The 24,415-nt window shown below is 40.5% G+C and overlaps 1 long non-coding RNA gene across 1 annotated transcript in view; it reads left to right on the top strand.

The window, feature by feature from the left end:
* The first annotated feature begins 10,468 nt into the window (after positions 1-10,468).
* The window catches only part of LOC119056090 (uncharacterized), a 19,037-nt gene continuing 5,090 nt past the window's right edge, over positions 10,469-24,415 (top strand). Inside the window, exon 1 of the long non-coding RNA XR_005083820.2 lies at positions 10,469-10,568. This is a non-coding gene — a long non-coding RNA (uncharacterized LOC119056090). The remainder of the gene's footprint in view (positions 10,569-24,415) is intronic.

Raw genomic sequence — 24,415 nt, 5'->3', positions numbered from 1 at the left:
GGTGCGGTGGGCAGGTGAAGTCTCAACGTTTCAACCATCTAATCAGGTGGTTGGCTCCTGTGGCAACCAGCCCCCATCTTGTGGCGATCTGAAGACTTCCCCAAATCACTTCATTAACACAAACTCTGGCATGGATGAAAGGAGCTTGTTAGGAATAACAAAAGACCATCATTTTACCTTTATGCTTTAGAGCTATTTCAGGACAAAACTCAATATTGTGATAAAAGATGGCCATATAGGTCTTATCACTTAGGAAATTACAAACATTTAAGAATTCCAGGTAAAAGCCAAAATATCTTCTAATTATATCCCAATATCACAGTTGCCATAGTTATAGTTTATTGAAAATGTTTATGATGCATGGGTGTTAAATTTTATCAAATGCTTTTTCTATATACATTGAGATGTTCAAATACTTTTTCTCATTTATTAAGGTGCTCAATTACATTAGTTTTCAAATAACAAACTAACTTTGAATTCCTAGAATAAACTTCATCCTTTGTGTATATTATTGGATTTAATATGTTGTTTTGTTAATGAGTTTTGCATCTATGTTCATAGAGAATATATGGTTTTCAGTTTTCTTTCTTTTCCCAGTTTCTTAATGGAGAAACTTAGATCATTGGTTTTAAACCTTTTTAATATCATTCCGTTCAAAATATTTTTACTTTTCCTCATAATTTTTTTTGACTCATGGGTTATAAGAAAAATGTTACTTAATCTCCAAATATTTGGGGGCTGTTTTGAGTACCTTATTGTTACTGAGTTCTAATTTCATTCTTTTATGGTCAGAAAAACATACTTTGTATGATTTCAGTTTACTCAATTTATTGGGACATATTTTATGGTCTAGCATATGGTTTATCTTGGTGAGCATTTTATGTGCCCTTGAGAATATGTGTATTCTGTGTGGGTTGTCATGTTCTATAAATGTCAATTATGTCGAGGTGGTTGATTGTGTTGTTCACCTCTTATTATTGTTATAATTTTGGGGGGTCTGTTTGTTGGCAGGCATTAAAATCTTTTTTTTTGTTTTATGCATTTTCTTTTTTTTTAAACTTTAAAGTCTTCTGGTTTAAATTCTTCCTTTTAAAAAGATTTTTATTTATTTATTTTTAGAGAGGGGAAGGGAGGGAGACAGAGAAAAAGAGAAACATCAGTGTGTGGTTGTCTTTCATGTGGACCCCACTGGGAACCTGGCCTGCAACCCAGGCATGTGCCCTGACTGGAAATCGAACCTGCAACACGTTGGTTCGCAGCCCGCGCTCAATCCACTGAGCTACGCCAGCCAGGGCTTAAAATCTTTAAGTATAATTCTGGATTATCTATTTCTCTCTTTAGTTCTGTCAATTTTTTCTTAATGTATTTTGAAACACTGATTTAGGTGTTTCAAAACACCTAAATGTATATGCACACATATAATGTGTTTCCTTTTATTATTATGATAGCAAATATTATCACAATAATAAAATAATATAATTTTATTATTTTGAAATAGGACTTGTTATCTCTGTCAATAATCCTTATCTTCAAGTCTATTTTGGTTTGATATTAATGTAGTAATTCCTGTTTTTATATGCTTACTGTTTTCATGGTATATCTTTTTTCATCTCTTGATTTCTTTTTTTGTAAATATTTTATTTATTTATCTTTAGAGGGGAAGAGAAGGAGAGAGGGAGAGAAATATCAGTGTATGGTTTCCTCTTGTGTGTCCCCTGCTGGGAACTGGCCTGCAACCCAGGCATGTGCCCTGACTGGGAATTGAACCGCAATTGTCTGGTTTGCAGGCCTGTGCTCAATCCACTGAGCTACACCAGCCAGGGCTTCATCTCTTGATTTCACCAGTCATGTTTTTATAGTTGAACTGTGTCTCTGTTCTAGACATCATATTGTGAGATATTCTAGTTATTGATTGCTATGTAGCCAATTGCTCCAAATCTTAGAGGCTTATATAATAACCATTTTACCTCTCAAAATTCTTCGGGTCAAGAGTTTAGGCAGAGCTTTGGCTGAGCAATTCTGCTCCTTTGTCTTGGATTATTCACTGGGCTACATCCATTTGAACTGAGTTGGAAGGTCCAAGAAAGTTTCATTCATTTGTCTGGTACCTCAGTCTTTCTCTAAGTGGTTAGCTCAGGCTCCCTCATAGTGTGGTGTCCTCACGGTATTTGAACTTCTTACCAGGTGGTTGACTTCTAAGAGAGAGTGTCATCAAAACAGCTATTCTGGATTCATGTGTTCTTTTTATTCCTTGTTAACAGAAAGTTAATCGTTTTTCAGGAAATTTATTTCCAGGACTGTTGTCCTTTAGGGGCAGCAGTGAGTGCCTTTCTCTATTATTAGAGGACAGATATAGATAAAATAATCCAGCACTAGTACGTCCATTCCTCTTGCTAGTGACAGGTTTAGAAATAGGCCTGTGATACAACTCTGGGTAAGACATGAGGTAAAGTCAGAGTAAGGGCTTCTGGGAAAGTGTTCCTGGAGTCTTTAAGAGGGACACAACAGAGGAACGTTCCCTTTTTCTGCATTTTGATATCATCTGCATGTGTCATCTGGAAATGCATGGCCATATTGCCACTATGAAGGTTGAGAGCATAAAAGGACAAACAACACGCTGAGATGGCTGGCAAGAAATGTGGAAAATATCTGGGTCCTTGATGATATTGCTGAGATACTAAATCAATCGATCATGGAATCATGAGATTTCCCCACCCCCAGTGTTATTAAGATATAATCGACATATAACATTGTACTGATTAAAGCTGTACGACATAATGATTTGATATATGTGTATACTGCAAAATAATTACCACAGTAAGTTAGGTTAACATCCATCACCTCACATAGTTACAAAATATTTTATCTTGTGATGAGAATTTTTAAGATAGTCCCTGTTATCAACTTTCAAATATAAAATACAGTATTGTTAGCTATATTTGTCATGCTGTACATTACATAACCAAGATTTACTTATCTTATCTTATCATTGGAAGTTTATACCTGTTTACTATGTTTACCTATTTCCCCTATTCCCCACCACCCACCACCACCATCTCTGGTAACCACCAATCAATTCCTTGTTTCTAGAGTTGGTTGGGTTTTTTTTTTAATGAGATCATACATATTTGTCTTTCTACGTCTGACTTATTTCACTTCACATAATGCACTTAAGGTGCAGCCATGTTGTCACAAATGAAAGAAGCATGACATTTTTGCCCTCCTGTTTTGTGAAATACCTTTTACTTGCAGCCTAAATCATTTTTAAAAAGTGTAAGATGAAGAAGTTTAAACAGGTGATACTGGACCCAGAGTTTTTAATCCTCTTTTAAGAACTACTATAATTTTATGATTGGTTGGAGGAAAGATGTTAAATACATTTAACTCTACGGTACAAGTTACAAAGCAAGCAAAACACATAGTATGAATTAAAATTTTTACTTTATAAACCAAATTAATAGACAAAGAAATAAAATCATTTTTTCCCTCCAAATGGCATTGGTACTGTGGAACTGCTGCTGGCCACAGAACTGACCTTACAAAGAGGTGGAAGTAAGAATCGTGTTGTCAGAAAAGATTATCTTGAGGTTAAAATTATGGTGAATATTTGGGTTTAAAGATCCATAACTGGTTTGTAAAGATAGAACAAAAAATAAAAACCTTTATAAAAGCTCCAAATGACTAGCTCTTAGTCCAATGTAGTCATACTCATGACAAGTATTGCTGTGAGCTTAATCACAAATATTTATTCTACTTGTAGATAGTAATATGACTCTAATCGCTGGGATTTTAATAAGGTGCATTAAAATCTTATTTCAAATCACACATTCTTTTGGTTTCCACAGAAGAGAAATTTTTTAAATATTGAGATCAGTCCATGATTTTGCCCATTTTTTATCTTGCCTTGTCAAGTGAGAATATTAAAAGTACCTTTCACCTACTATCATAATTATTTGTAAAAACAAACAATGTTTAACACTCAAAACAGATATAATCTTAGAGTTTTCTAAGGTTAAAGGTTAAATTTTGTTTTATAGAATCACATGGATTTAGTTTTGTTCATATATTTGTCACAGACTTCTTTAGGGACTCTCTTGAGCCACTAATTTCAGTAATTTTCTCCTAATTCTGTTACATACTGAAAAATGTTTATCTTCATTTTTTTTTCATACTAAAAGTAGCTTGTTTTCTTTGTCAGTCAGTGACTGTTTATTGTGGCAGCCGCTCTGGACCCTAGCCACGGACCTTTAGCTGCTGATGCCTTGGCTGGATGATAAGACGCGTCACAAAATCAAGCATATCTTCACCAACTGCTTTATATTTATTTAAGTCCAAATACCAGTGGATATTTTTTTAGGTCTAGCTTAATGTCTTTAGGTCTCAATCTCATGTGTCTTTTTTTTTTAAGATTTTATTTATTTATCTTTAGAGGGGAAGGGAAGGAGAGAGGGAGAGAAACATCAATGTATGGTTGCCTTTTGTGCGTCCCCTGCTGGGAACTGGCCTGCAGGGAACTGGCCTGCAACCCAGGATTGTGCCCTGACTGGGAATCGAACCGCGATCTTTGATTCTCAGGCCCGCGCTCAATCCACTGAGCTACACCAGCCAGGGGCTCATGTGTCTTTACTAATAGGCAGCCTAACAGTTAGCAGCGTTGATTTTGATAGTACCAGAGATGTTGTGTTGCAAAGGGTGAAACAAATCAAAGGCCGTAAAGGAACCAGGATAGGAGAGGGCGAGGTCTGCAGCATCCTGAGAACAGGAGCCCAGTGCACACGGATTTCTCACTGCTGGGGTCTGTGCTCCCCGGGCTCCTCAGTGAGACCTCTCTCTCCAGCCCTCTTTGAGAGGATGGCTGGGGAAGCACCTCTGTTGTGTCTGCGCACCCTGATTTTTTCTAGCCGTCAGAATCTCTTCTAAGAAGGTCTGAATTTGATCAGGACCACAAGATGATTATGTTCTCACTATGAGTAGATTGTGAACTAAATGTATCATGTTGGCAGCAAGATCAATATCCTTCCCTCTTTTTTTTTAAAGGAAGTTCCCTTCAGCAGAGGCCATTAATAGACATTCTGTCCATAACTCGGCATAGAGCCCTTGTACGGAGTTTTCTTGACTTGTCTAGTGCACAAAATAAGCTCCAACCCACTGTAAATTTGGTTCGAGAAAAAACAGCCCTTGCTGTTTCTGAAGAATGCATTGAACAATGTTTGAAAGCTTTGAAATTATCAACTATGAAGAAGAGTGTTTTAAAAACACAAATAAATAGTGATTTTCCCTAACACACACCTAGAGTGCCAATTTCTTTGTTTTTTTCAAGCCTTCCTTTCTTTCTGTTATAAAACAAATCAAAACAGGTAAGCAGAAGCAGTCAAATAATTTATCATGATTTCATACATCAGGACTCTTTGAGAGCTAATATATTTTGGTTTAATGCCAGGTTCCTTTTTGTTTCTCTTTTTATGAATCTGTTTGTAATAATTAAACATTCCAAACATTTTCTTTCCAAAGTTCCACTCTTCAAGTATCTTTCTAATGGTAATTTAGGCCCCAGTTTGGCTAATAGGCAGTGCTAACTCTCACTTTAATTAATATGCAAGGCTTGGTATTAAAGCCCAGATGAACTAATACGGGTCATTTAAGGAAAACACCAAAGAAATGGTCTTCTTACACACACAGAGATTTTGACACACCATAGTCAGGAAATACAAGCAATCCTGAAACTTTTCTCTCTTGTGTTATCAGAGTCCAAGACAATTGATGACATTACATTGGTCGTTCATTTTAGATTCGTGGAGCCCACAAAAATCAATAGTTTTCCATTATCAGGTCCAGCTGGGTCACTAGTCTGTCAATGAGCTGTTACAATTGCTGTACAGGGGTGAGCCTGACCAGTCAATTGCTGCTGACAAGAGGAAAACATGCTGACAGCCACGGGAACAAGTCAGAACACAGATTTGCACTTCACTTTGCCATCCAAAGGGACTCAGAGCAAGGCCATTTTCAAGACACAAGGCGTAATCTGAGGGAAACCTGCGGTGGGGGCAACTCCCACTTTCATAGCACAAGCACCGAAGCACCTGTCCTGACTCCGGCCGACCATCTCCTCTAGAGACTGTCTGCAGTCAACGCTTTGTCAGCGATTGTCCCTGAAACCCTCTTGTATCCCACACTGTACCTGGAGTAGGAGGAAGGAAGTCCACTTTTACTCCTACCAACATGTAGAATGTAACTATACATATCTTAGAGAATATAAATACTTAAAAGAAGGTAAGTAGGCCAAAGGCAACAAATATGAACAAATGTGACTGTTCATGTTGCAAATAAGTGTTGATGGAAGGACAGAAGATCCTTTGGTGTGGGTGTACAGGCTGTTCCCTTGTTGCCTCATTATTTACAACATTATCTGTACTGTTATCTCACCTTTCGATATTTTACTAAACCAAGCCGTCCTGCATTGGTCCCTCATCCACACTTATGCTAGACAACATGAAGAACTGAGTTCTAGTCTTTCCCTACTCAAAATTAGGAGGCATCAAGTGGTGAGCTTGGACAAGTCTCTTAACTCCCCCCCAATAATAAAATGGAGACATGCTTGCCTTGCTTATTATGTTGCAGGTTGTTATGAGATTCAAAATGAGATCAATGGAGAGCTCTATTCAAATGAATGACTCTCTGTGTGTATGTATGTGTGCGTCTTGATCTCTTCTTTATGTGATTATGTGAAAATCTATCATGTATTGCATGACAATGAAAGCCAGAATGTAGAAGACAACTCTGAAGTCTTAATGGGTTTTGTGGCTCTCCTTGTCTGTAGAGAAGAAGACTGAGATGCCAGCAAAGAAGACACACGTGTCCGGGTTCCTGCACGCCAAGGGACTGACTTCCAAAGCACCATGTGTGTTTGTGCGGCACTCTGGTCTCCTCATTCTGGTCTCATTTCAGACGTCAAACTTCAGAGCTCAAAAGACAAATATTTTTAATTTGTTTCAATATTATGATTTTTAATGTTTCACTTTTATTAACATCTTTCAAGTATTAAATTCTAGTCCTTTTTTAAAATGCCTCCAGTCTTGGGTTTGATTCTTTTGGAAGCCAACATTCACTCGTGTTCCATCATCAAACAAAACTGGTAATCAACTCTTACTGGAAGCCAACTAGCTAGGGGTTTTCTTCTTCTTCTTTTTTCCTTATTACACCACCGAAATAATCATTTTTTAATGAATAAAATAAAAGTAGTTTTAACAAGAGCAAATTTGCTAGTAATTAGATGAACCAGTCTTATGTCTTCCAGCACTTAGAAGCATGAAATTCATCAGAACTCTCATAGCATTAATTAAAAAGAATTTATGTTTTTAAAATAAAATGCTTCATGTTTTAGCTCCTTTATTGCTTCACCAAATGTGATTATGTGGGGGCTGAAGGGAATTCAGGTTAATATGTTGACACACTTAACAATGCAGGGTCATGTTGCACAATACGCTTCACTGGTTCAGCTCAGTACACCCCCTGACAAGCCCTAATCATCCCCTGCCCTAAAGGCAAAGGGAAAGAGAGGATTTTAATTACTGCTCTGTATGCAAGTTTGCCAGCATTAAATTGAGACATAATTAGGCCTCTGAATTTTAATAATTGTCCTAGCTAATTGGGCAGACAAGTACGTTATGCAGCATGGCATGATTAGATAATTAGTATTTCCAAATGACAAAATTGGGCTCTTGATTACAAATTCTACATGAATGGGGGAAAAGGTAGCAAGCGGATCTTTACAAGTCTATTAAGGGAGAGTTTAGCAATGTTGATAATTTAAAGTCCATTAGGAAGCAACATTTCATTCTTAGAGCTGGGGGTCTGGGACAAGGGCCTCTGGCCAACTCTGGCTCTGACTTAAGGCTCCTCCCCAGGGTGCTCTGCTTTCTTTGAGGTCTACTGCCTCTACCCCACCTCCTTCCCCACGCTTAGCAGTCACCACTGACCTTGGGTAAAGCCCCTTTGGCTAGACACCAGATGGCAGGTGATAACTCTGAAAAAGAAATCAAAAGATGTAGGGAGGCTAGAACAGAAAAGGGGTGATCTACCCTGGTGTGGGTATAAGCATCTACTGTGTCTTTCCTTTGCAAACAGCTGTTCTTTCATTTCTTGTACAATCAGTCCTACTAAAACCTTTTCGGTGGAAAATCTTAAATACAAATCTTAAATTTTCGCCCTGGCCAGGTTACTCAATTGGTTGGAATGTCATGATGTCCACCAGAAAAACTTGTGGGATTGATTCCCAGTTAGGGCACATACCTAGGCTGTGGATATGTATGGGAGGCAACTGATCAATGTTTCTCACATTCATGTTTTTCTCTCCCTGCCACCCTCTCTCTGTCTCCCCCTCTCTCAGCTTCCCCCCTTTGCCTCTCTCTAAAGTCAATAAACAGCCTTGGCTGGTGTGGCTCAGTTGGTTGGAGCATCATCCCATAGACCAAAATGTTGTGGGTTCAATTCCTGGTTAGGACACATACCCAGGTTGTGGACTGGATCCCAGTCCATGTGCTTACAAGAAGGCAACCAATCAATGTTTCTCTCTTTCTCACTCTCCCTTTCTCTCTCTCACTAAAAATCAATGTAAAAGTGTTCTCAGGTAAGGATAAAATAAAAATAAAAAATAAAATCAATAAACATGTCCTTGGGTGAGAATTTTTTTAAATCTTAACTTTTGTAGTATTATGTTATTGGGGTGAAGAGCATGAGCATTTGAGATTGACCTGGGTTTGAAATCATCACTTAACAGGTGTGTGATCTTTGTTAAGTTACTTAATCTTGCCAAAGCTCAGTTTTCTTACTGACAAAATGAATAACTTTCCCCAAAAGATTATTGATAGAGTTAAATATAGTGATACAAATATTTTAAAGCACAGTGCCTGGCACAAAGTGCTCAATAAATATTTGCTACTAAATGCAAATTAAATCAATAATGTGAGAAGGTACAGTGTGAAGGTGCTGTGCCTGGTTCTTTGCTATTCCAGTCTACTCAAATGAGGCAAGCATCCATGGCACCCCATTTATGCTGTGGGAGGCCCAATGGCAATTGCTACTCCTTCAATTCAAATACCCCACCAGATTTCCTTTCTCTCCATTTTTTCCCTGCTGTGCAGAAATCATGGGGGCAGTGAATCTAAAATATATGTAGTGTAAACTCTGCATCTTACCTCCCCTCCCACGCACACACATCTTGTGATTCACTTTCCATAAATATCACTTTGTTGTCCATAGAGGCAAACTTCTGGCTGTTAAACTTTTCTCACAATCAATAATCAGTAGGCTGGGCTCTAGAGCCATACTTTTCAGGCAAAAGGAATATGATGACCTATCTAAAAATGATTTATAGGTGGCTAGTGGATGACGATGTAATGATAGTTTTTTAGGGGAAACTCAGAAGTTCTGGATATATATTCATGACCATTGAGGATGACTATAAGGAATATAACAATGTCTCCATAGCTTGGGCAGTCAAGACAGCCCAGACTGAGAGAGAATTTCTAAGGACTTTCTCAAAACTTGGTGCCATCTCATTTATGAAAGACAGAAGCATTCTGGCAGAGATTCCAACTCAGAATGCACAGTTCTCTCTGTGGGTAAACTTTTTATGACCCTGGCATAATTTCTACAGATCAGTACATAACACCTAAATAGCAGAGAGAGAAGGGCAACACCCTGAGACCCAAGAAGAAAAGAAATTCCAGATTGAGTATAGAATGCAAATATTTAACTAGAAGCTTAGAATCAAAGAGTAAGATATTATTTTCCAGGATAGGAATGAAAATAGACAAAATGAGTGATCCTCATGCTTGATTGGTATTTACAAAATAGGTAAATCTCTCCTCCTGGGGCTGCTAGTCTGTCTCCCTGTTCATAGGTACGCTGCTTGTGGGGTCATATGAGAGTCCAAGACAGTTGTAGAGCTGGAAATATCTCCCTTGTCCAGAGGGTGGGAGAAGCAATAACTGTCATAGGGATTTTTTTTCCCCTGGCACACAATGCTGTAGCTGTTCTCTCGCACTTTTTGAGGAAGCGCATTTATGACTGATCACTCAACACCTTGTTGGTTCTGATTGCAGAAAACACACCTTATAAATATATGATAACCATCCTGTAATAGAGAGTGTGACAATTTACTTCACAGTGCGTTTCGGGCTGCTAATTGATCGTTTCAGTCCAAGGATGATTTGGAATAAATTATAGCCGTCAAAAGTATATCACAGCTCATTCTGGTGGAAGGATCTCCTCGTCGCTCGGAGTTTGTCTCGAAGAGAGGCTATTGCACCCCGCGGGCAGAGAGGAGGGGAGGGAGCAGGCAGGAGAAAAGGAGGCCGGAGGGCGGGGCCGAGGGGGCGGGCCGAGGGCCGAGGGGCGGGGCCTGGGGCGGGGCCACCGGCAACTGGCGCTGGGGCTGCAGGTCCTCGGCCGGACGGTAGAGGCCTCCCTTCCGAGGCGGCGGCTTGGGCGCTACCCGCTGGGGCTCCGCTTCCCCGTGCGAGACCGCGCGTCCTTCCCAGCGAGGTCCCCGCGCGGCCGGGCCCAGTGTGAGTATCCCCCACCTTCTCTCCTCCCCTCGCAGGTGGCAGCGCCCGTTCATTTGAGGTGAGAGTCTCCCAGTGGCGCGGAGCCCTGCTCAGGGCCGGAGGTGCTCGCGTGCGCGGGATCTCGCCTCCCCCCCTTGAGACCGCCGCTCAGCGGGGCTTCCCCGGGGAGCGGACGGGGAGCCGGGCGCGCTGCCCTGGAAGCAGCGGGAGCGAGGAAAGTGAGGCGTGGGGCGCCGCGGGCCCGTTAGGGGTTTGTGTGCGGTCGGGGCCCACGGTTCGAGGACCTCCTGTTCTCACGCCGTAAGGGGGCGGAGGCTCGTGGAGACGGCCTGGGGCCGAGCTTCGCCCACCGCCAACCCCGGGAGAGGGCGCGGAGAGGGCGGGCGGGGCGGCGCCGCGGCGGGAGTCGCCCAGGCGCCGGGTCTCCGGGGCGGCGGGTCACGCGAGTGGAACACGGGGAGTGCGGCTGCCTGACTGCGCCGACCGGAACGACGCTCCGGGGCCGGGAGCGCTTCGCAGGCGGAGCCCGGGGAACCAGCCCGCCCCGCCCCTCAGTCCGGTTTGTTCCCCGGGCCGGTCTCGGGCGGTCGCCCCTCCAGCCCCTCGCCGCCGTCTCATTTTCCAGCAAAATGGGTGCCGTTCTGTGGTGTTCACGGGAAAAAGAGACCCAAAGGTCTATTCCTAGATGGGATTCGAGTCGGAACATGAATATGTGTGCGTGTGTATACACATACACACTTTTTTCCTGCTTTTGTCTCGGCGGTTGCCTGTCTGGCCTCCTCCTGCCCCCGCGCCCCGTGGGACCTCCGGCATCTTTCATTCTCTCCCTACGTTAGAGCCTGAGAAGGTTCCGCTCACACGTGCATGCCCTCCTATCCCCTGTGCTCAAAGTCAGGCTTACGCGGTGTGAGTGTCTGAGCCCTCTGTCACGCTGATACATCGTGTCCATCTAGGGCATGGATTTTCCACGCAGGCGATTTTGACAGCAGTCATCATACCGAATGATTGTGAAGCGGGATGTCAGTGCGTTCTGGAGGACGGATGATATATAAGCCAGTTCTTGACATGCTATCTTAGAAGGAAACATCTAAGACCTTCCGTAAGAGGCATTTTTAATTCACACACCAAAAATATTTTGTGCTAGGTTGACATCTTTCAAAATGCTGAAAGTGGTAGTAGCATTTATCATTTCATAGGTATTTATCGGTATTCAAAAAAGTCCCCATAGGAAGGAGGTGGGTTTTGTCTCATTCATGTTCTGTCGTACAAACTGAGGAACAGAAATGTTATGTGACCTATCAAACAGTCCATAGTAGTCAGTGAGAGAGTTCTATTTATGAAACCAAACATCTTCTAAAACTGAAACAACTGGAAAAGTGCGAGATAGAGGGATAGAGGTATGTTTGCTACTTTAAATGAGAGACCATACACTTTTAGCACAAGTGCTGGATGTATGTAAAGATCAGTTTATCTCAGGGATGAAAGTCAGTTAAATTTTCTGTAAAACTCCAGTCTTAATAATTATTAAGGGTATTAAGGACTAATTGTATCAGGAGTCACTTGATTATGTTCAGAAGTGATTAGATTCAGAAGTATGGGTTGGGCCCTAATGAATGAATTCTGAAATCTAAAGTAATCCAAATCTTAGCACATGCTTTAGACTTAATATTGTATAATAGTTAGAAGTTATATTTACATAGACCAAATCCCTTGGGAGTTAATTTTACAATGGACTCCATATGTGTTAGCCAACATATGGTTTTCTTTTCCTTCATTCATTAATTCAATAAGTACTTATTCATGACCTATTTGGGTACTCCACTTTGACATTGAACATGATCCCTATAGGCATTAGATAAATAATTGTTAGAATGTAACTAAAACAAGGAACTCAAGAAATATTACTATGAAAGAGTTAAAAACTGTGGCCTTTCATTTATACAAATGGAAAGTTGTATTGGCTGCTCCTCAATAGTGAGTCAAGGGAAGAAAATTAATTGGAAGCCAGGAAGTTTCCTCCACCCTGTGCACTACTTACAGTACCGTGTTCCCCACCCCACCCCCTTAAAACTTTTAAAGCAAAGCTTTAGAGGACTTGCATGATTGAAGCAATTTATGACATTCTTTTAATTATGTTAGAATGTAAAATTTTCCTTAAAAGGTTTTACTCTTTACATGGTGTGCTGGACTCTGGTTTTATGTGAGTGAAAACACTATATTTTTAGTTAAAATCAAAACTACGTATTCTTTTCAACCCTCATCCTGAAGTAAGAATTGCCTACAATTAAATCAAGCAAACAAACATCTCAAGTAGTTAGTTACAGGTACACCTGGTTAAAGTTCATTGTTTTAATGAAAACAGAAGAACATATTTCATGTTTATCTCAATTATTTTTAGTTTTAATTTCTTCTGGGAAAATGCTTGAAATCATTCACAACAATGCCAAGATCCTTGAATTAAGACTTTTTTTTGTTTGAAGTCTATAAGATGTACCTAAAGAATATAAAATTTTGTGAAGTATAATAACAGAAGCCAAGATGTTAATAATTTTATTCTTAACCATCATATTGTGCTATAGGGCTGAAACTATATAACCAAGATATAACTATAACTAATAGTCAACTATAACAGAACTTACCCATTTTAATAACTATATTTTAACAACTATACCAGAACTTACACATACATTTCAGTGTGTCCTTATCCAATGCATCATCTTGTAAGGCTGTCACTTACTGCATGATGCTTCTATTGCTGCTATTGCTCAAAACTATTTTTGAGTTCTTCTTTGGGTAGTTTTCAGAACACACAGCACAACTTGTTAAAAAGCCTTGTAGATGGTAAGTCGTCTTCCTTTAAAGAACTTCAGGGCCCTGAGGCATAAGGTGGGTGATCAATGCAGGGTAATATAATTTGGGGTCAAAACAATCAGAAAGACAATTAGATGACCTTCTTGAGTAGCTTTTAAACTAAAGTCATTATACAAACAGTTTGATTAATGGCAGTACCACTGGAATAAAGCTACCAATGGACAGCTTTAAGAAAAGTACTCATTTGAAGTTATACATTCTTTGATCATCAATGAATTATTAATTTATATAGTCATATCTTTGTATAGTACATTAGTATGCACTATAGAGATAGTTTACTTCAGAAAGTTATGTTGTCAGTAATTTTATTAATCTTGATTTTATGAGAGTTTGACTTTCTACTGTGATTACAAGCTAAGTTGTAAATATGGAATTGGGTAGGAAAAATTCAAGCTGTCGTGGGCTTAAATCAGGATTCAGGTGTGTCCAGCCTGCAGTCTTCAGGCTGCATGCTACATGCAGCTAAGGATGGCTATGAATGTGATCCAACACAAAATCATAAATTTACTTAAACCATTATGAGATTTTTTTTGTGATTACATGTTGCAATGTATTTAATGTGTGGCCCAAGACAGCTATTCTTCTCCCAGTGAAGTCCAGACATGCAGAGAGTTTGGACACCCCTGCATGTAGTTCCAGAGAATTAGTGCTCCATATTCTTTGAAATATAAGAGAATCATACTCAATTAAGAAATCAGGCTTAACCTGTATTTTACTTAGTGAGCAAAGCATTTGGCTACTACCAAAAAATTCAGTAATCCTTAGACTGTAGATGAGTGTAACCTGTAGCTTGAAACACCTGCCATTTTTAGTATTTGGTTGTAAATATCGACCCTAAAGCAGATATGTGGTAGAACCAGTGTGTACTTCTGTAAATTAACAATATGCTACCTACTATTCAAAATACAAATCATGAAACTCCTCACCCAGTCAACCTAAACTTTTACTATATTCAAGACTAGAATATGGGAGAGGAGATAGAAAGACACTCAAGGAAAAGAGAGAGCAGGAGAGGGAGAAAGGTAGGTCCTGGGGCTTTTGAATCATAATTAGTTGGATTCATTTGAAGGAAGAGTTTACAAAAGCTTTCCAGAAACCACCAGCACACAATTTACAGTGTTTAGAAAGAATTCAAATTCAACTCCAGCTAAGACTACAAGGAGAACCAAGAAAAGCAGAAAGAATGTAATTAGCTGAGTAGGAATTTTTCTAAGAATTCAGGTCTCATATCTTTAGGATTGTGCAGAGAGCCTTGGGATCATTAGTGATTAGCAGAGATCCAGACCATAATGATCAGGAGAGATCAAGGCCAGGAGACAAAGATGAAAGACCTTGCTTGAACTGAATGTTGCAAATACTGATGCACTTACAAAGGGAAGGTCAGCCTGCAGACAAAGAAATAGGGCAACAGACCCAAAGCAATAAATACCTTCCTGTCTTTTACCCCAGAGTTTGGATGGAAATTAACCAAGTTTGAGTCCTTATTTTGACCATTTATTAGACCTGGAACCTTCAGTTCTGCCTGCTTTGATGAGCTTGGTTATTGCCCAGAAATTAGGGAAGGGGACCTGCTGGCCCCTGGTTACCAGGTTTACACATCTAACTAAAGGGTCATTGAACAAGGTGGACAGATCCAACGCCAGATCTTTTCTAGGGAAAGACCCTGAACTGTTTGTCCATTAGGTAGACAAAACAGCTCCAAAATTTTATGTTACAAGTACAAGGGAATATCAGGTACCCAACAAACCCTCAATAGATAATGGTAATGGTGGGGAAAAAACAAGTGACAGTGATGGTAGCCTTTCTTTGGAACTGGATAGCCTAACTGTCATGCCTGCTCATCTTCTATAGACTTAAGTACCATCCAAATATTTTTCATTTGAATCCAAATATTAAATTTTTTATATAGTGCTTATAGCTTCAGGATTGGGGTGGAAAATTCTTAACATGGCCCAATTAGTTGTAGTAGAAGTCAGATTAGTGTAGCTTGAAGCCCATCTCTTTCAGATAGAGAGGTTCCTGTTTTTAGACTTACAAAATTGATATGAAGATCCAGAATATAGAAAACAGGAGAAATCGCCTTGAGAATTGGGAAGTATCAGTGGTAAAAAGAATCCTGGACCAGGAGTGGGGACTAGATTTACCTTGTACCAATTATGTTACATGAGGCAAATTTTAGGTTTCCGCATAGGCAAAATGTGTATAATAGTAACACCCAAGTGGGTCATGTCAAAGGGTAGTTTTAAGCCTCATTTAAGAATAAGTAGCCCTAGCTGGTGTGGCTCAGTGCATTGAGTGCTGGCCTGTGAAACAAAGGGTCGCCAGTTGCATTCCTAGTCAGGGCACAAGCCTGGGTTGTGGGGCAGGTCCCCACTAGGGGAGGCTCACGAAGCAACCACACAATGATGTTTCCCTCTCTTTCTCCCTCCCTTCTACTCTCTCTAAAAATAAATAAATAAGAACTTAAAAAATACAATAAAATTGCAAACCATTCCCTATTTTTAAAAAAAGAGATGAAGTAAGTGGACAGGTTTGATTTATTAAGTGCCGTGCATGTGCAGGATTTTGTGTGCCATAACACATTTTGTAGGTGAAGAGCCATAGATAGTCCTTGAGCTGTCTAGATATTTAAGCCAAAATATAAAAGAAGATGGAAACTCCCTTTGGGAGCTTGAAAGAATAGACTAGTTTTGGCATGGATAATTGGAGACAAGTGAATAATTACTCATTATTTCTCTTTCCTCAAATTCATAAGAAGTACCCTGATGCCACTGCAAGAGATTTTTTTTTTTAACATTTCCTAAAAACCTGCTGGGTGTAAAGAAACCTGCCAGCTTCCTTGATTCTATCAAGTCCAGATCTTCAGCACTGGTGCTGAAGGGACAGTCTCTACGTGGGGAAAATTAGTCTGACTTCCAGGCCTTGATACTCATATTCTCAGAAGTTATTAATTTTCTTAGAGATGTATTAGTTCCATTGACATTTTCCTATTTTAGAGGAGAGCAAGAAGCTGGCTGGAGTTCCACATACTGGTTTAATTGGTCAGCTATGGATACTTTTTGCAATTGTTATTCTTCCCACAGCTGGCAACCCATTTTTTTCCTTGATGCAGAGAGAGTAAGACCTTCCTGCAACCCCCTTTGAGGACCAATTAAAAAACATTAACACTTGTGTCTTTCATTTTCTCCTACTTTCCTCTGTGTATTTAAAGGGTGTAGAGGCTGCGATGGGAAGGGTAGTTTGCCTGCTCTGTCTCACAGAAACACCGGTACAGATGCAGACAGCATCACTGGTTCCCACCAACACGGGCATGACTCCTAGAGAGGACGGAGTAACGGACGGGGTGACCTGGGATGTTATGGCCTGGTGTACGCTCATCCTTTCTTCTGTTGGGTTTCAGGATCTACCCTACAAAAGAGTAGAAACAGTGTCCTTTGTTCAAAGTTAGGGTTAGAGGGATATTTTCTGGAGGTTTGTTGAGTGTCCTTCATACAGTGACACTTCATAAATTCACACTGTGTGAGGCAAAATGTACTTTGAGCCAGTACCATGTACTGACCAAGGAAAAGGGGGCATTCTATTCAGACAGCGTGTGTTAATATCAGATCTGCTACCTACTTGCTGAGTGGTTTGGGCAACTTTCTCTTCTCTGAACCTCAGCTTCTTTATTTACAAAATGACAATAGTAATGAAATCTACTAATAAGGATTGTTGTGCATGAAGTATGTGTTCAACAATGGGAACTATATTATTAGGCTCTGGAGAGTGAAGGAGTAATATAAGAAAAATAAGGCAAATTCCCCATCTTCAGGGAACTAACAGTGTAGCTGGAAGGAACTGAATAAAAGACAACTGACATGACAGTTCAGAGCAGAGAACAGGAGTGCCAAGCAAGAGCGCAGATAATGAGGAGTTCAGTACTCTGCCAAGGACTGGGATGAAAGGTTTCAGGATAGAGGTGGGAATTTCTCTCTGGGATTTGTAAACTGGGTGGGATTCAGATATGTACAGTAGAGTTCAGAAGGCGTTCCAGATGGCAAAGATAAGGAGTGATTAGAACACACACACAGCAAGGGTGAGAGTGTGCCAGAGTGGAAAGTAAACCAGCATTTGAGATGGACAGATAAGCATAAGATCCTGTCTCTGCTGTGGGGTCTTGGTTGAACAAGTACCTTCACTTCTTTAGTCTCGGTTTCCTCAGTCTTAAAATGGGTAAGATCATATCTCATATAACTGAAGAAATTAAATGAGATGTTTTCAATGCCTAACATGTTGCCTGGCATCTCACAAGTGTTCAAAAACATGTAGATAATTCATGCAGTGTTTTCAGGGTAGAGTGGGAGAGTTGTCTGCTTGAAGAGCTGTCTTGTCTTGTGTAAGTTAATAGTGGAAAACAAACAGGAAATGGACAGTTATGGGCAGGGTAGAGAGGAGGCTTAATGGTAATTTAAAGAGCTGGACCTGTTGCAGGCTATCAGAGCTATCAAGTTTTTTCAATAAAATGGAGGTTTAGGATAGTTGATCTCAAGGCACAGTGAAGGCTGTTTTGGAGGAAGAAACTTACTAAAGCACTAGGAAGGTAAAGGGATCTAGATTAGGATAGTGGCAGAGTTACCAGACCTGGCTCATGTGGTCTCTTTAAAGTTTCTTTCATAAGAGGACCTTAGGACTTAGCAGTGTGGTATGAGGGAAACTCTGTTTTGTTTTGATTTGATTTCTTCAAAGACTCCTAATATTTAGTGTCAGTTATCCAGAATAAAATGGCTATACTATAGATCCACAACTTTGGAAAATAGAACTCACTCAATATCCCAGGACTATAAAAAGTGGGCAGTAACTTTAATGCTAAATAAACCTAGAACTTGCTCCAGCTTATAAGGTAGCCCTTTTAAATAGCTCCTTTCCCTTTCCTGTTGATGCAGATGGATGTGTACCTATCACTAGCTTTCAGGAAGGCACAAGCACAGATCAATTATAGCTATATGGAATTTGAGGTTAGGATGGAGGTGCCAAGTGGCATTGGGTTAAATGGCGAGGATGCTGCCAGCAAAATGGTAATTTTGATAACTTTATTTGATGACACTGTGATTTCAATGAGGAACTTCTGTCTTGTCTCTGAGGTTTAGAAGTGATTTAATTAACAACACAAACCTAGGAAATAGTCATGGATACTAGCGAATTCATTTATATTGTCTCTCATTTTCTCCTTACCTCTTTTTTTTCTGTCCATGGTAGTTTTATAGTGGGAGAATATATGGTAGGTACTTGTATTTCTAAAGAAAATCACACTGATTATGTAGACAACAGTTTTTAAAATGTGAGGAAATTGCAACTGCCTATTGTTCAGTGGTAGGCCTTAAGCATACTAAGAAGGAAAGGATAACTGGCCTACCACTGATTTTCTGAATTTTGGTGTTTTTTCATTTGGCTGCAAGTGCAACCTGGAGCTAATAGCTCTTGGGCGTCACAGTAGTTAATTGCAGCGAAGCCATTGCTTCCTTTGGAAGGAGGATGTGCATGCAAAGGGATTGTGCACAGTGCCTGACAAACACAGGAAGGAGATAAGTGACAAAGAAAAAGGCAGGCCTTGTGAGGTTAGAGGCAAAGCAAGACAGCTTACTTAGTTCTGTCTCCTCTGAGCCCGGGCAAAGACTGTATTTCACTTCTCATCTCCTGAGTTTATGTAAATCATCTGCTGGGATGAGGATGGTGGGGGAGAAAGCATGATATTATAAGGCTGATTAAGATGCAAACATGCAGATTATATCCGGCTCCTGACACTCCTTTTCACTCTAGCCTGGAAACAGAAGACTGCGAAAGAAACCTGCTCTAAGGGAAGGAAGGGGAGAAAGTAAAAGACATCTACCCACTTTTTAATGAAAGGTTTTCTAAATATATATCATTTTTGGATTTCTGGTATCCACGCCACCCAAACTGACCATCCAAAGTAGCTACTGGCTGAAGCCCTGGCCAGAGGGTTTGAACCTGGTGCAAGTGACATTGGGCAGAGAGTCTTTAGGATGCTGCTGGCATTAATTTTGCTGAAAGACCCCCATCAGATACCAAACCTCCCCTCCCTCTGGGTGACAGGCATTGGGTCTTAGAGAGGGCCTCAGTGCAGACTTCGGCCTTATCCTCCCTCCTCAGCCTTCTGCTCCTGCAGTGGGACCCTCTCTCTTACCCCTTTTTTCAATTAAATGAATTAATTACCAAGCATTTAACTTTTTGCCAGACTCTTTCATTATGCCCAGAGTTGTTGCTGAGAGGCAAAGGGAAGTAATAACATTCGCAGTGAGGGGCAAATCCTGTTAATGAACAAATTAAAGTTCAAACAGTGATTCAAGTTCACAACCTCTCCGTGGCTCTTCTCTTTAATAAGAGTTATACATGTTACTTTCCTTGCTCTTTTCTCCTTTTTATTACTTGTTAAGCTTTTCATCAACACTGCCAGGGCATATTTGAGGCTCCCAACCTTTCAGCACCGACAAGGATTCGAGCAGTTATAATCCCATCTTAATTTGGCAACTTTTGTAAAACACATAAAGGGCCCAGGGTCACTTTTGGTCTCTAGGGCTCCTGTGACCCTGTAGGCTCCCACCCCGGACTCCGTGGGCCTCTCCTCTCAGTTTGCATTCCTCTCCAGCGGTCAGGATCTTACCACTCAACTTACTGCCCTCCAGGCACAGTCATACAAGGCCGACTGCCAGTGTCCGAGCCTTTGCCTCTCCCCCTTCCCTCTTCAGTGGCCTTTTCTACCAGTTTGGTTGCAGTGCTTGGGGGAAGGGTATGCAGTGAGGAGAGGGAGGAGTCTCTGTACTAAAAGCTAGGAACCTTGAAGGAGAAAGGTTTTTGAGGTAGGAAATATGCCTGACCCCTTCCCCACTACCATTTCCAAACACTGCATGCCCAGCTGAGGGGACCACGCCTGGAAAGGTGCAGGAAAACCCAAGCCTCTTAGGCTAGGAGGGATTAGGGCTAGAGCCTGGCTGGAAGGAGCCTCAGGAGGCATGAGGTGTCTAGTGCCCACCTACTTCTCTTTCCCCCTCTATTTATTTATTCTTCCTTACTGTGGATTTCGCGGGGGTCTTTTCCACCTCGGTGCCTGGCTCCTCACCTCCATCCCCAAGCGTGGCTTGATATAATCACCATGACAACTGCAATCTAGGAGCATACACATAATAGAGATGAAATAGACAAAAGATTAGCATGCCATGAAAAGTACAATAAGTTTCTTATTTAGCATTTAGATAACTATCTTTCCTTCGGAGCAAGCTTCAAAGTTGAAGCCAGTTTAGACCAAGAGGATTAATTCTTTCTCCCACATGCTTCATTGAATCTCTCATTACCAAACTTTGTCTGTATTGATGTAAGATTTGATTGAAGATTAGAGCATTTAGCAAATCTTGCTTTTCTGCATGTATCAGGTCCTTTCAAGCACGGATCGCGATGCCCAGTGGTCAATACCCTTACTTTTATCCAGTGTCTGCTTCATTTAAACTTAATCAACTCCATCAATGAACTGGAACAGGGAAACGTCCCTGCGGTAAGAATGTTGTGCTTTTGTGGGATAATTCTTTGCTCTTTCCCAATCCGTTGGCGTTAAACCTAAAATTGCACTATGATGAACTTCTTTTTTAATCAATATGATAATGACAATTGAGCCTGAACGCTCTAGTAGGACTTAGAGTAGAGCAGGATCTGGCCTCCATTACCAAAACAACTTCTGGTCCTGCGATAGTCCCCCTCCTTTTCTGTGGCTTTAATACCTTTTCTTCCCTGGCATTGAATATTGCTCAAGCTGGAAAATGATGCATCTTTGTAGGGAAGGCTCATATGTCACAGCCAGAAAGTGAAACAGACCGATTGGTTGTGTGAATTATCTGACTTGCTGCAGTGAATTATTTGCACTGTTTCCCTACCTAGTCAACAAGTTCCTGAGGTATAGTAGAGATCAATCAAAACTGACAGCCAGGGTGTGAAGGCTTTACTGTGTAAATCTGGCGCGCTCATCCTGGCCATGCCAGCCCTGGCATCTGTATATCATTTTTATACTGCTACCAGTAGAGCAATTTCAAAAGTATTTGCAAGGAAAATGCGTGTCCCCATCTGTTCCTGGAAGCATAAATGTGCCACCTTCAGAGGGTTTTCACTGGTAATCATATCTTTAATGATCAACAGACTAGTGATATATATTTTTCCATAAAATGGGGTTTTCTTTACTTTATTGTGATTGGCTAGAATAAATAGCGTTTCCATATGTTAGGGAGATAAAATATAAGATTAGCAGAGGTCGTTTGTTAGATAGTAAACAAAAGAAACAATTCATTCCAAATAATCTTTGAAAAGAAGCAACGACAAAATTAAGTTGCAATAACAGAGCATCTAAGGCTCCAGATCAGAAAACAGGCCTTGTTCCTCCCTGGAAAAAGGGCCGTTTAAGAGCGGAAACTCAGAGTGTTCTAGAGGACTCTGGTGGCTTATTCTCAGAAGCAGGGGAGGGAAGGAGCAGGATAAGGAGCCAGTAGAGCAATACTTATTGTTCTTTTCTGTTTTAAGGTTGTATTTCCTTTGCCTTTATTTTACCTGCTCTTTGCCCACCCTTACTGCAGTGGGTGGTATGTTTAGAAAGCAGGAATTCTTTCTAAATTTGCTGAATTCTCTTCAGGTCTACAAGGTGGTGGGGATTGTTCACGTACTTTAAAAGTTGGCTTCCTCTGTTGGAGATTTTTCCTCTTCTATAGAAAAGAGTGACTTCAGAAGGTGGGGCAGAATAAGGGCCTTTATGTGAAATTCCAAAGCCATGCAAAAGGTGCCTGGAGGTAGACAAGACCTGCCAGAAACCTGCAGGAAATGTTCTTAGTGATCTAATACCTCCTGTGCAGGTTACAGTCTGCAGATACAATCAGGCCCCAACCACAATCCCACCTCCACACACACATGCATTCTCCACATTCAGCACCTACAAGAACACATACTACCTCCTCCCGTGTTCAGAAGCAGAAACTCTTACTTCTACAGATACTTTTTTCTGGTGAAATTTGGAAGCTTCTCCTCTAGAAGCTCTGTCCAGAGGTTGCAACTGCCTCCTTAAGAATCACCAATTCTGTTTTCTTTCCTGAGATAGGAGAGAACCACCCCTCGGTTACACAAAGGACTGATGTTAGTTGCAGGCTACTTGAATCTAAAGAATGCCTTCAGTCTTTGAACTCTCCAGAGAATAAGTGAAGAGCAACTTAGATCCATTTTCTACAAGTCAAGAATTGAAATGAGAAGGTGGGGGGTTCTCTTTAAACCTTTAGAAGAGGACCATTTAATAGGTTAACTGTTAAGCTGGTTCTTTACTCTTTACTGTATGTATTGTTATGGACTCCCCCCGCCCCAACCTTTGGGATGATGAGGGGAAAGATCTGTGTTTTCTGTATATCTTACTTCCCATTCCCCAACAGAATTTTTGCTCTCTCTGAATTCCTGCTGTTCTCACTGGAGCAGAAGTGTGTGAGCATTAGTTTCAAAGTAGGAAACTTGGTCTTCAGATGGGTCTTAAACAGAAAGTCTCTGTTAGCAGTGGGGCTGAGGCTTAGGGATAAATGGCAGTGCAGCAGAAAAACAGAAGATGCCAGAAGAAGATGGGAAAGCCACTGGCAAATTATTTTCTTTTAAAATTTCCTCTTAATTTTCAAAACATAGTCTTACAGACTGGGTTGCATGTAGGCAGAATAGACCATTTAAATTTACAAGCAGATCACACTTTGCCTGATCTGAAACCAGATTTACCATAGTGTTGCAAATCTAAGACTAAAAGAAAGGGAAGCCACACCTGGGGTTTCCACACTGTGTTGTGATACACACAGATCTCAGTCTTCAATTAATCTGCTTGCCACAAGGAAATTCTAGCACGCGTTATGTATGAAACATGATTGGCACTCAATCCAAAAAATTAAATTTCCTGATTTCTGTATATTTTAATTAGAAACCCATTTTGCATTGAATTTCTAGGGTTTTCTCTTTCATAAAAGTGAAAGGAAGTTTTTGTTGTTTTTATTTTTAAACAATCCTCACCAATGGATTTTGTGTGGAAGGAATAAATGTGTGATGTTTGCTCCTTCCCTGTCCAGGAACCTATATGCTGTTATAGTTGGGACGTTTCCCAATCTGTGTTTCTGTTCCTCCAGGGTCCTGTCTAACCCGTGAGCTTCTGTCAGGAACATTGCCGTCCACAAACAGGGTGGAAGGCATGGTAGAGCTCCCCTTTGGGGCTACTGTTGGTGGAGGCTCCGAACCACAGAACGTGCATCCAAGGTTTTCCTAAACCCTAGAGTCATTTGCCACACGTAATCCTTTGCTGCTTCAAAACCACAGACCCTGTGCATGTGTATATCCACAACAGAGATGGAAGTCTTGGCCACTATAGGATACAGATGGAAAAATTTAAAGACACACGGTGTTCAAGGTTAAAGTTACCAGCACTGACATTGCTGTTTCTTTCCCTCCACAGTCTTACTGCCACTAAGCAACCTCATCAGTCTGGGCTTATTTCACTGGTAATGTACTTAATCCAGATAAACTACTAGACAGCTATGTGAAACAATGTTATTCATAAACCAATTTTGTGAAAACAAAAGCCCCCCCCCACCTTAGAGGAAAGCACTGACCCTAAATACTAATTCAGATATTTAAAAACATATAGTTTAATGGTGTTAATTTGCATATACTCATAATTGTAATATGCATAATAATTATGTTGTAGTATTTGCTTTTTTAGATGTCCCTTAACAAAACAGGGATGGGCAGGCAGTATAGTGTTTTGGAAAGAAATTCAGTTTTTAAAAAAATAAGCTTAAGGAAATTGCTGTTGATTAAGGAAAATAAACTTAATGGATAGTTAAGACCAAATGAGGTTTTAAAATTTAGTATCAATCCTGAAATTAAATTACTGATAAAATGCCGCCAGGATCTTAAAAATGCAAAGGTGTTTA

This window comes from Artibeus jamaicensis, unplaced genomic scaffold (genome assembly GCF_021234435.1).
Source record: "Artibeus jamaicensis isolate MK-2021 breed Jamaican fruit bat unplaced genomic scaffold, CSHL_Jam_final scaffold_1019, whole genome shotgun sequence".
Taxonomy (NCBI): Eukaryota; Metazoa; Chordata; class Mammalia; order Chiroptera; family Phyllostomidae; genus Artibeus; species Artibeus jamaicensis.
The sequence above is the reverse complement of the archived record's forward strand: the minus strand, read 5'-3'. Positions and strand labels throughout refer to the sequence as shown.